The 8530-nt window shown below is 38.3% G+C and overlaps 2 non-coding genes across 2 annotated transcripts; both read left to right on the top strand.

Annotated features, from left to right (window-relative positions):
• The first annotated feature begins 4733 nt into the window (after window positions 1–4733).
• On the top strand, window positions 4734–4897 carry LOC111898915 (U1 spliceosomal RNA). Its single transcript, XR_002852741.1, has one exon. It is a non-coding gene; the product is annotated as a U1 spliceosomal RNA (small nuclear RNA).
• Window positions 4898–5465: 568 nt separating this feature from the next.
• Window positions 5466–5654, top strand: LOC111898916 (U2 spliceosomal RNA). The gene has a single exon (XR_002852742.1). It is a non-coding gene; the product is annotated as a U2 spliceosomal RNA (small nuclear RNA).
• The last annotated feature ends 2876 nt before the right edge of the window (window positions 5655–8530 follow it).

Raw genomic sequence — 8530 nt, 5'->3', positions numbered from 1 at the left:
AATGATTCAAACACTTCGTTCTTTTGGAGTTGGGCAATGCGTTTATTGTTTATATGCCCAATACGACAAATGTTATAAGCATGCCTTGTCTAAAATATTAGAAGAACTAATACTAAATACATTATTGCTAAGGTCATTAACACACAAAACAGTTTCATACATTCCATCACAAGGATAATATTGTAACATCCATAAAATTCATAAAAATTGTAAAATTTTCAAACATTCCAAAACCATTCATTGCTTACAAATTGTTTTCAAAATAGTTTAACATTAGAAAATCCAATAAAATCATAACACAAAATAGGAGGAGGTGCACGATCAAGCCTTCGCCTTTCCGTGATCATCTGAAGTACCTGAAACATAATAAAAAACTATAAGCCCAAAGCTTAGTGAGTCTTCCCCAAAATACCACCACATTAACATAACCAATAACAACATGCATAATGAGCCTTCAACCTGACTGGACCACCTTGCAAGGCCTTCAGCCTATCTAGACGGCTCCCGAGCCTTCAGCATGACTGGACCGCCTCGCAAGGCCAATAACCTATCTAGACCGCTCGCCGGGCCTTCGGCCTGACTGGACCGCCTCGCAAGACCTACAGTTTATCCGGAATGCCTTAGGTATGTTGGCCTACAACACAAAGCGGGACGGCCTCAACCCAACCACACACACACACACATACATGTGGACATATAAATAACAATTAAGCACATAACCAATCTACAAACCGTCAAACCGATCTACAGATCACTAAGCGTAGCAACATCCTATGTACCAGGATATCGATCTAACATATCATAACCACATAGAACATCCTAGCTACTAGGATACAAATCTAACAGATCGCAATAGTAATAAAGCATGATAACAATCCAAAGAGCCGACCTTGGTGCCTTCGACCCATAAGTACAGTGAGGAAAACTCACCTTACAAGAAGCACTGACTGTCAATATCCAACTCTCGAATCACAGCTCCGAACTCAACCGCCTATAACCACCATGTGACTCGTTTCATTAAAATCCCAATTTACCAAAAAATACCCTTAAAGTCAACCTTGGTCAACCTTGGTCAAATTCAGAGTCAACAGTTAAGGTTAACAGTCCATGTTGGACCCAACTAGTCGAGTGCATCTCTTGACTCATCGAGTTTCTTCATGTCATAGAAAGTCGTGAAAAGCTCGAGTCAACTCACCGAGTTACTAGAGCAACTCGTCGAGTTCTTCAACATCCAGAAAGTGGGAAAACCCCCACCAACTCGTCAAGTTGGCAGAGCAACTTGTCGGGTTTTCCCAACCTTAATGCATTCAGACGCTTCCAAGAGAGCTTAATGCTCCAAACTATAGATCTGGTCCCCTAGGACTGAGATACCACGTAAAGTTACTAACTTTACGTCTATGCATGGCATTAAAGGGGCTAAAACACTCAAATAAGGCTTATCAAGGGACCTAGGGCATGAAGGAGGGCCAATACTTGATAAAGATGACAACTTTATGTCAAAAGGGGCCATGAACGTCCATATCTAAAACCATGGCTTCATAACATGCTCAAATCCAAGAATGGTCCCAAAATAAGCTAATAATGGCCATAACTTCTAAAATAAGAGAGCTAGAAGAAGGGATGATCAAGACAACGACTTTATACCTCCAAGTGGCTGTAACAACATTGAAAATCCTAGATCTAAAGCTTCTTCATTCAACCTTGCACCACCAACTTCAAGCTTCTTCAAGAAAAGCACCAAAGAACACTCTTTAAGCTCACAAACACTCAAAATGAGGAAAGAGGCGTAATTAGGGTTTTCTCTGGACTGAGGGAACGATGAGGCAGGCCACAAATGAGTCATAAATTCTTTAAATATGGTACAAAACCTTGAAAATCAGGGTTTCATAAACAGTCGTCAACTTGTCGAGTTGGGTCTTCCAACTCGTCCGGTAGACCTTGAAGGATACACAACTTAATATACTTCTACACGACGAGTTGGAGCCTTCCAACTCGTTGAGTTGCCCTGAAATATAAATAATAAGCTTTTAAATTCATACCGGAAGATTGAGATGTTACAAATATTTTAAAATAAAAACGTCATTTTTATAAACCAAAATTGCACCATCATTATTGTCAAACACATAACGATAACATTTTCTAAATAAACCATGAAAATAAATTATGTTTTCTTTTTTCATTTTTTAACAATAACAACAATTTTCTAAATCACCCATAACACTATCACCAAACATAAGCTCATAAGTCACAATCTTGGTAACAGCTGAAATATGTCTATTCCCCATGATCAGGTTCAACTTCCATGTTCGGCCCTTTCACTTTCCATTAGTCCTTATATATCATAACAAATATATAAATCATATCCCGTATTAAGGATCCACTAATTTGGAAATTGAGTGTTATTGATTTCTATATAGTATATACCATATGTGGAGCCAGATACCTTGCCTTTAGCTTCTCTCACTTCTTGCAAGTACATGGGGAATCTTTTCTTCCAATGTCCTTTTTGGCCACAATGAAAGCACACAACCTCTTCGGATCACTGACAGGAGGAGAATCAAAGTTGAACTTTCCCTTTAGCCCATCATTGGGCTCTTCAATATGGGATTTTCCTTTCCATTTAGGTAGGGAATAAGCCTTCCTTTTCTTCCCCTTTCACTAATGTGACTTTTACATTCCAACTTTAGCAGTTTGTTATAGACTATGTAGCTCAATCCATGTTGTTCTTTTGTTTTTTTGTTTTTTTGTTGTTTTTAAAATGATAAGCTAGGATAAACTGATCATAACTAGTTAAAAAAGAGCTGAGGACCATATCACTGGCCATATCCTTGTCGAAATTCACATTCAGATTTTTTCCAATCTTTCCACGTGTAGCTGAATCTTTTGCACATGAGCACACACATGTTCCCCCTTCTTTTGATTTACGCAACCTTAGGGCTTTGAAGACCTCACAACACTCTTGTCTCGCTTTCTTGTGGAACATTTGAGCAACAACCATGTTCATTTCATACGACCAATAGTCCTCATAGTACTTTTATAGATCAGGTGCCATGGTTGAAATCATTATGCAAGTGATATTGGTGGCATCATTAATATGTTGTTTATGTTCAGTAATTTCCTCAGGTGCAACAGTCGCCTCGTCAATTTCGGGAAATGAGCTATTAAGAACATACTCCTTGTTCTCATAGCGAAGTGTCATCTTCAAATTTCGCATCCAATCCAAATAGTTTGGACTAGTAAGCTTTTATTTTGACATAACTGATAGAAGAGTGAAGTTTGAGTTTTGAGTGGGTGGAGGAGGAGGAAGAAGATCACCATTTCCAGACATCAAAAATAAGAGATAAAGTTTTAGTTAGTTGATTCAATCCTTAATATTGTAACCCACATTAATATCTAAGGCTAGGATCCATAAATACAATTCCTCTATAGATATAGCATTACATTCCAACCATAAATCCGAAATCTAAATGGTTTCCAATCGATTCTTGTACCATTAGAGACGATATCTCTAACTGATTATCAATCTCCGTTGATATTTGATCCCAAATTTGTTGATTTACTCTATGTAGTAAGCGGCATATTTGTCTAATATTTTTGCAAATACAAGGATTATATTAAATTATTATGATGAAAATTAATTAAGCTTGTTTCCTAGTTCAGTGATTATTATACTTTACTGTTTCTAACAATTGTATGGTATTATGATGTTAAATACAAAGTTATCAAATTATAAGCTTTCTTTCTTTTACCTGAAACTCTAGAACATTATGAAAGGTCGGGTTCCTTATATTCTTTCCAACTCTATAAGATAACTAAAATAATAACTTTCTGTTCTCATTTTCCCTATCCATAATTTTCTTTTCGGCCCCTTTCTCTAAACAAAACCCGAGAACACAATGTAAAGGCATATATAGTTTTTAATTATCAATTTTAGTATTAGCAGGAATATAACGGATCCATAGTTTACACACGGAATATCAGTTTTCAGCGAAACGGTCGAGTCGCGGTCAAAGATAAGGCGGTTTTATGCCATGGATGCGCACGTGTAGTTGTGTATAACAATACGTACGTGAAAAAGTGTTATCATAAGTGGCAATTTTTGTATCGAGAAAGAGGCATGAAATATTGATTAGAGCAAAGCGTGATTGTACCTAAAAATTAAATATTGTAAAATAAATATTTTAGGTGAAGGGACGATAAAGGAATTAGGTAGATGTAGCTGACAGTCACTTTTGCAGGCCTTGAAGCACAACATCTGCATTTAATTACCCTTTTCCGTGCTTGTGTAGCTTATGAAAAAGGTCATATAGTTTAGGTGCGATGCGCTAACAATTGGTCAGGCTTGCACCGAAGATCACTTGCGATCTTAACATATCGTCCAAGGGCATCACCAAGATTTTTGCATCCTCTTTAGAAGCATGGAGGTGATAGTGTGATATATAATATATTTTGTTTATTTGGTAAAGTAATAGCAGGGATGAAATGCAAACAAGTATTATATGGGTTGATGATGAGTTGAGACAGACTGAGTGTGGCAAGTTGTGTTTTTTTGTGATTAGGATATATAAATAAGTTAAAGGCGTAAAGCAGGAAGTTAGAGATGTAGTACGTAGAGGAGTATATGTAAGTTTGGCAAAGAATTAAGAATAGGAATCCATCCCACATCGGAGGGTGAAGAAAAGAAAAGTGAAGGTAGTTGTTGCATAAAAAGTGAGGGTAGGGGAACGGAAAAGTCACTTACCTGGACGGGGTCTTTGGGCGATCAAGAAGGTTCATGGCCTAGGTTGGTGATCTCCATTGCACATTACGGAGAGGTGCCTGTCTAAGGTCGGCCCAAGTTGGTCGAACCTACGTCATAATTTGTGTTAGCGGGGGCCTGCGTTCGCGCGGCCCTACCCATACTCTAGTTTTAAGTTTATTAAAAAATATGCATTTCCAAACGTCTTGTCTTTGTTGGTGTATGTGATATATATTATATAAGAGGGAGTTTAAAGCCAAAAAAGAAACCCATGAGTAATTTCTGTTGATTCAGATTCGGTTTGGTTGCATCGATCATAGTCAAAGTAACAAATCATCCTCATCATCGATCAGTTATGATGATAGGATACATATATACCTGTCTCTCCTTAGAAACCTTAAACCTGAAAATAACAATAAATAGAATAGGTAACTTAATTGGTAAATTAAAAATATAATGATCACAAATATCAAGACTCCTTTGTGCTGCTGCGTTGGGTAGTCTCATGGTTTATAATTCATATGAATATTAATATTAACATATGGTAGCTATATTAATTAAGCTATTGCAGTGAAGCCATTAGTTGAGTCCGTTGCATGTGACTGGATGAGAAAAAAAAAAAAATAATACCTGTGCAAAGTTAACGAGTCCCACATCGCCTCAAGGAAATCAAACAGAGAATGTTGAGTAGGTTTAAAAAGGAAGGCCTTTCCCTTACGGAAATTTCATACCTTTCTCGGCCTTTTGGCTAAGATCAAGTGTATTATCTGTTCTTAACAGTTTAATATCTGATATGTGGGTCATTGGCCCACTCGATATTAATCTAATTTTTTATGGGGAAAGATCCGTCACAATAGCTTGCTATTGAGGTTTTTGGTGTTGACGTTGCACTTTTGCCTTGGCATGGCGAACCCCTTTAAAATTAAAATTTAAACTTTGTTTTTCTGATGCCTCCATACTCGACTCTTTAAGGAGAGCTGCCGCAGGTACCGTTGACCCTTGTAGTTTACCATTAAAAGGGACTGTGTGTTTTTCTACCTTCAACTTGGTTAATCAATAATCCAGATACGTTGGTCATCCCATATACCCTGCACCAAAGAAAACTAAGCAAGAACCAATTCAGTTTGTGAGTTAAAGAAAACTACGGTATTAACATCAATAGCAAGAACAAGTTCACTTTTCGATGCAAGAACAAGTTCACTTGGGGATGCATCATGCATGGGAATCGAGTCGTCACCTTTCGATACCAAACTCTTCCATTAGGTTACCATTCGGCCGGTAGTCATTCCCCACCCTTGTTATTATCAAAACCGCACAATCGTTTCACCCATCAACTAAGAAACCATGATCCCATTTCGTAAAGTAATGAAGATTTTGTGGCTATTGAGTTCACCAAAATGTCCAAATATGTAAAACCGGGAGTTTAACTGCAAACCCGGTGGAACGTATGTGATACTAGGTCCTCATATCTAGTATAGAGCTTCATGACTAAAAATAGAGAATCATTAAAAACGATGGACGATCAAGACAAAATGTTAGTTGTCTCTTTGAGCCTAAGCCCGAGATATAAGCTACAAAGTTGAGCAGGTTACGCCATCACCCTTCACGAGGGCACCGCTCCAATTAGCGTTTGCCCCTACCGCTATCCCCATGCACAAAAGGATGAGATCGAGAAGTTAATCCGTGAAATGCTCAAAGTAGGTATAATTCAGCCAAGTACTAGCCTTTTTTCGAGCCCGGTTTTGTTGGTGAAGAAAAAAAGACGGAAGTTGGAGGTTTTGTGTGGATTATCGAGCACTTAATAAAACCGTTCTAGATAAATTTCCGATTCCAGTCATAGACGAGCTACTCGACAACTTACGTGGAACTACTATCTTTTCCAAGCTTGATCTTAAATCAGGGTATCACAAAATTCGATGAAGGTCGGGGATGTTCAAAAAACTGCTTTCTGCACTCATGAAGGACATTACGAGTTTCTGGTCATGTCGTTCGGGTTAACCAACGCGACTGCTAAATTCAATTATTTGATGAATAAAAGGTTTTCCAGTCTTTCCTACGACGGTTTGTGCTAGTTTTTTTAATCATATTCTTGTTTATAGTAAAACCTAGTCGGAGCACGTCGAGCATTTATCTGTTGTATTGGAAGTATTGCAAAAGAATCAACTTTATGCTAATAAGAAAAAATGTGCGACTGCACAATGCAAAATTGAATATCTGGGGCACATAGTTTCGAAAAAAGGCGTGGAGGCAGACCCAACTAAAATTGAAGCTATGCTGGCTTGGCCAGTTCCTACAACGCTTAGCGAACAACAAGGGTTTTTAGGGATAACAGGTTATTATAGAAAAATCGTAAAGGGATATAGCCTCGTTGCTAGGCCATTAACATAATAGTTAAAGAAGGATAGTTTTAAATGGACCGAGGAGGCTACCAAAGCATTTCGGTTGTTGCAACAAACGATGGCCCGGGTACCCATTTTGGCTTTACATGATTTTCACAAAACTTTTATTGTTGAAACATATGCGTCGGGGGTATGGTCTTGGAGCAGTTTTGATGCAAGATAACATCCTGATAGCTTTTTATAGCCATACATTGGGAGTTCACGCTCGGATGAAATTGGTTTATGAACGAGAATTGATGGCTATCATTTTTGCTTTACAAAGTGGCGTCCTTACTTGCTCGAGAGAAAGATTTTGGTTCGAACCGATCAACGCAGTCTCAAATATTTATTGTAACAACCTACCGTTGCCGAGGACCATTAGAAGTGGCTATCAAAAATATTAGGGTATAATTTTGACATTGTTTATTGACCCATGAAAGAAATAGTGTTGCATATGCACTTTCTTGCCGGGATGTTTCGGTTCAGCTTGGGGTTCTAACATTGGCTTGCAAGTTAGATTGGGAGGGAAGTAGAAAACGATGAAGAATTGAAGGGCATCAAGCAACATATTATTTCCGAGCAACAGGGAACGTTGGGTTATTCTATTAAAAACAATTGTTTGTTGTATAAAGGTGGATTGGTTCTTAATCATCAGTCAAGCTGGATTCCAAAATTATTTCTTGGATTTCATCATGGTGTTATAGGGGGAATTCGGAAGTGCAAAAGACGTATCAACGCATAGTTCAGGAGATTTTTGGATAGGGATGAAGCACGACGTGGAAAAAATGGTTGCAGAGTGTGATGTTTTTCAACGTCAAAAGTATTCTACCATGACGCCTAGTGGGTTATTACAACCCCTAGAATTGCTCAATAAGGTGTGGTCCGAATTTGCTATGGACTTCATCGATGGGTTGCCAAAGCAAATGGGTTTACAATAATTTTTGTAGTTGTTGATCGTCTCGGTAAATTAGCACATATTGTTTTGTTAAAGCATCCCTATACTACCTTAACAGTTGCTATGGTTTTCGTCCGAGAGGTCATGTGATTACACGGGATTCCAGAGTCTATCACGATCGCGATAAGGTTTTCTTAAGCTTATTTTGGAAGGAACTTTTTCGATTGCAGGGTACTTAGTTGAAAAGAAGCACGACCTACCACCCGCAAACGGACGGGCAAACTGAGGCTGTTAATCGCTATTTAGAGACTTATTCTCCGTTGTTTCTTTTCAAATTCGCCAAAAAATGGGTTCGTTGGCTGTCATGGACGAAATATTGGGATAACACAACTTTTCATACTTCCGCTCGCACTACTCCTTTTAGGGTCTTATATGGACGTGATCGACCTCATTTGTTGCATTATGGGACTCAAAGGATGTTGGTTAGTACTATTGGTCAGTACCTTGAGGAGCGGGATC

The sequence above is a fragment of the Lactuca sativa genome, chromosome 4 (assembly GCF_002870075.4).
Source record: "Lactuca sativa cultivar Salinas chromosome 4, Lsat_Salinas_v11, whole genome shotgun sequence".
Classification (NCBI taxonomy): Eukaryota; Viridiplantae; Streptophyta; class Magnoliopsida; order Asterales; family Asteraceae; genus Lactuca; species Lactuca sativa.
This window is presented reverse-complemented; position numbering and strand designations above follow the sequence as displayed.